The 4,878-nt window shown below is 33.7% G+C and overlaps 1 long non-coding RNA gene across 1 annotated transcript; it reads right to left on the minus strand.

Moving 5' to 3' along the window:
* Positions 1-2,502: 2,502 nt before the first annotated feature.
* On the minus strand, positions 2,503-3,806 carry LOC105765920 (uncharacterized). The gene is made up of 4 exons (XR_008196192.1): positions 3,618-3,806; positions 3,453-3,515; positions 3,220-3,339; positions 2,503-3,129 (listed from the first exon to the last, which is right to left on the minus strand). It is a non-coding gene; the product is annotated as an uncharacterized LOC105765920 (long non-coding RNA).
* Positions 3,807-4,878: the final 1,072 nt, after the last annotated feature.

The following is a 4,878-nucleotide window of genomic DNA, read 5'->3' on the forward strand; positions in this document are numbered from 1 at the left end:
AAATTATCTACAAATAAAATTAAATAATATATTACAATATAAAAAACCAGTTCAACTTTAAATATTTAAACCCAAACCTAGCTCATATGTTTTTCTTCAACCACATTTTTAGCTTAATATTTTAATCTAAACTTTTCCACATATCTAGCTAGATGACGAGATTAAACAAATAGTCTAACGCTTGGACATATCATATTCAACTATTATTATTATTTTATAAAATATATTATAATATTTTTAAAAAACTTAAATGATAAATTTGCATCTAAACTATATATCTTTTTGCTTCTTGATATCTTTTTTTTTTAAATTTTATTAGAAGTGATATTTATACCATTTTATGATCATATTAATACCGTCGTTAATCAACTATTGGTCAATAATACTGTGACTCAATCATATAACATGTGGCATGAAAGCCACATAAGCACTACTTTGATGAAGTGTAGCCCGATCAATCCTGACCAACTTTGAATTTGAGTATTTTTTTCCCCTTCAAAGAAAACTCGTCAAAGCTTCAAAAATGAAGATTGGGCAGATCTTAATGCTGCTGGATTGGGCTTAACTCTAACATGGCAAATGGCAATAAACATTCAACAATGGTTTAAACCAGAGTTTATAAGAAATTAACTATAATAAAGGGAAAGAAAGATGAAATCGAATTGTATGGAAGAATAATAACTCAGAAATTCAGCAATGTGTTTGAGATGACATTTTGTATTTTATGATTATATCCAGTCTGAATAACATAACAAAGTCTTCCATAAAAAGGGCTTGCAAGGTCTTCACTATTTAGTGGCTGATATTTACAACAAAAAGGAACATGCTCCATGTTGCTTTCATAATCCAAGATTTTAATCAGACATTCAATCTCTTGCTGAAGGCAGTAGAACGGCTGTTTAAGCTCTATGTTAGCTCCGATAAGGAACATGAATAACCAGCAATTATATAGGTAACTGAATGCAAGTGATGAGGTAGACCTGTGTTAACTCCATGTTGCTTCAATTCTTAATTTTCTCTAAATATCTGTGTTTAACATCTTACGCATATCTGGACATTAGTAGGAGAATATCATCTTTTTAAAGGATTATGTAAATGTATGGAATTCTTTAAAAAAAACAACAGTATATTTGGGTGAGAGACATACCTATACTGACACCTGAATACCAGCGTCAGGACATTTTCTTTTCTCACTCACGGCCCCTTCTATATGATGAGTTGACCGTCAATTTGAATGACAGGGATGTGGGAAATGTTGGGGCCAATCTTTGCCTTTCTCCTTTTCACAACGTGCCTCCAGCAAAGGACATTTCTTAATACACAAACGAGAAAGAGAAGGAGGGAGTTTAGGGGAATGGATTGGAGGTTGGGACAGTTGTAGATAGACAAATTGCAAAGAGAGGTGAGGTGTTGAAAACCCTTATACTCCAGCCTCTTTAGATTTGGAAGATTAAATATGTTGAGAGATGTAGGAGAAGAGGGAAGCAGATGTTCATCTGGAAAACACTCCATCTCTACTTCTGAATATGAGATATAGAAAGATGTAAGAGAAGGGAGTGTATGCAAACTCCATTTCCTTTTCCTAATCAACCTCTCAATTAGTTTATCGCTCCTTGAGATTCTAATTTCAATATCCATAATCACCATCACTGGAAATGAAAACCACAATCTGCACAAACCTTTCGAAAGAAGATGAATATCCTTAATCACCAAACCAGCTTTTTTCCATATCATTCGCGATTAACTTCAAACATGAAACAAAACATACGGACGTCATGAGATGCTGAATTCCTCCAAATTAGCCACAACCTAATGATGAACTTTTTAGTTCGCTTGTTTTTAGAACCAACATATAGCAACTTGTTTCGCTAAATGAGTCGAGCGAGATCCTGGGACTCCCTCAACTAACTTCAAATTAAACCCACAACAGGGAGATTTAAACACTTCTATAAGATACTGCTCATGAATTTACAAATGAGATGCATGAAGTTGATCACCATATTTCTGAGCTTATACCAAAACTCTACAAGTATACTCCTTTTGGCAGCTAAGTTAAGAACAAAAAAAAGAAAATTGGGGGGTTATACATCCATATACATCTGTAGGAATTGAATAGCAAGTATAACCGAATCTATGTTACTGAAGTATCAGATATAGGATGTGGCCAATATAGATGTGTTCAGCTTTTTTCTCTAAGTTTTCCATAAACTTGGGTGTAAGAATGTGGCCAATATAGATGTGTATTTGAATGATGATATCTTATATGTAAATGAAACTCATTAAATGAAAAAAAAAAAAAAGAAGATATGATGCGTCAAAATGGACACCTCCATGTTTGGAACTGGAGAACCCATCAAATTTAAATCCTGAGAATGGCAGATGAAGTTTATATAATGGGAAAAGATTATTTAATGGCCCTACAAAAATTTTCAAATAAATGAAAAAAAATGAGAATATTCATAAAACAATTTCACATCCCAAGCTCACATTTCACTCTGAAAAATAAATATATCCTATAATTTCATATGTTCTTAAGAGCTCCGATTACCCACGGTACTTTGAGGAGACAAATCCTATAATTTCATATGTTCTTAGGAGCTCCGTTTACCTACGGTACTTTGAGGAGACAAATTTAGGCAAAAGTTTACAAGAAATTAAGTATGAAATAGGGAATGAATTTGTAAGTAAACTTTTGTATGGAACAAGAACCCAGAATTTATAACAGACATCTGAATTCAATCACATAAGCAATTCAGTTTCAAATTCTGCAATATGCAATGTGCTTGAGATGGACTTTCTTCCACCTTTTTCTTGTCTTTCCATGTAGATTAAGAACATATTCGTATTTGACATTCATGTTCGAATCACAGTAATATAGCTCTTTAATGTTTGAAGAAGAATTTATTGGCACCAGCATGGCGTTCAGATGGTGGGTGGCAGTTGTTATTGACCTCTGCTTGTTGCAACGAAAACGAAATCGATGTTCGAATCATTCACTAGTATGAAGAGTATGAACAATGTAAGATCATCCTCCATGTTGCTTTCACAATCCATAATCTTGATGAACTTGTTAACAGAAACATTGCTGAAGCCAGTGGAATACCGGTTGAAATTTTCAGGGTGGATAATCTTGAAGAAACCAAGCTTCTATGTTAGCTCCAATGAGAACCCTAAATAACCAGCAACAAGACACTCAATTTGCAATACAAGTACACATACCTCCGATCTACATTACTTCAATTCTTCACTCTTCTTATTATCTGTGTCCGACATCTGATGTATATCTGGATATGAGTATGAGAATATAATCCACCAAGCATTCTCTAAATACACGGAAATCTTAAAAAAAAAAAAAAAGAGAGCATATCCGTGTCAGATGCATTCTTGTATTCACACCGGAGTCTGAATAATATAGGTAGTACGAACATGTAAGCGTTTGAAAGAGAAATGACCTATGGGGTAAAGTTCTTCATTCTCTTCCAACCTAAAAGGGAAAATTGCACAAGCCAACCTTCCTATTATCATTTAAATTCAAAAGAAAAACATACTAATATCAAAATTCACATGAAGCAGAGGATAATGTAAAGAGTTAACAAAGGGATGATTGAATTACGTACCTTAAGATCATCCTTGAAGTAGTGTACTTCAAGATGATTGAATTAATGTTCAAAAACATCAGTCTTGAAATAAAATTATTCCTGCCATTTCAAGATTCATTAAAACCTTGAACTTTCATGAAATCTAGAAAGCTTCAAACTGTTGAGCATGGACTGCAATGCAACAGTCAACCATGATGCAGACCAACATAGCAGACCAGCAATCGAACAGGACCAGAAGCAGCTCTTTTATTTTGTTTATTTGTAATCTTTTTGTAAAGTTAACAAGTTGGTATGTAACTTGATTTCAAAAGTTAGTAGGATTTGAATATGATGGATGTAATAGCTGATATGTTTCAGCTTTTAGTTTGTATTATTTTAGTTGGCAACTTGCCAAATTTAGTGGGAGCAGTTACATGTTTAGGTAACTCCTATATATTTTTGAAATAGAATGAAATCAATGACTTCCTTTTTCGGTTACTTGCTTTTGTTCCAGTTTTTATTGTTTTTGCTGTTATTGTGCTAATGTTCATTGTTGCTTCTGTTTTGTTTCAACAAATGGTAATCAGAGCCTCTTGTCTTTGAGGACCTCTGCTGTTTAAGCCTTCTTTGTTTTAAAACAAACTTAAAAGAAATCGAGTTTGTCAAACCTGTTTTAGCAACATGAGCTTTGCACCTCCTCCACCACCAGTGTTTGTTGGAGAGAACTACCACATTTGGGTAGTTAAAATGAGAACTTATCTCCAAGCACTTGATCTGTGGATTGCAGTTGAAAATGATGTCGAGCCACCACCATTGAGAGCAAATCCAATTTAATGACCAAAGCCCAATATCTACTGTCGAAACCATTTTTTTTAAAAAACAGAAATTTGTTTGTCGACTAAAAATGAGAATTGGAGTGGCTACCGATCTTTTATTGAGGTGTGATCGGCTCACCTTAAAAACGAATTTGGTCTGCATAATTTGAGAAAACAGGTTCGGGAGTCGGTTACGCACGAGGAAGGGTTAGCACCCTCGTAACGCCCAAAATTGGTACCGAATTGATTAATTAATGTCCTAATGCCGAATGTTTGAAAAAATTTTAAAATACGATCCTTTGAAAAGAAAATTTGAATAAAATGAATTAGATGATGAGACTCACTTATTTCAAAGAAATAAATTGTCACACTCAGTAAGTTAGAGTGAAACATCTTAAATCCTCAAAATTAAGTTTATCTTTTGACTTTTAAAACCTATGCATTTTGAGGAGGATATCTGATTATTTGGGTCAAATGAAGAGATC

This window comes from Gossypium raimondii, chromosome 5, assembly GCF_025698545.1.
Source record: "Gossypium raimondii isolate GPD5lz chromosome 5, ASM2569854v1, whole genome shotgun sequence".
Lineage (NCBI taxonomy): Eukaryota > Viridiplantae > Streptophyta > Magnoliopsida > Malvales > Malvaceae > Gossypium > Gossypium raimondii.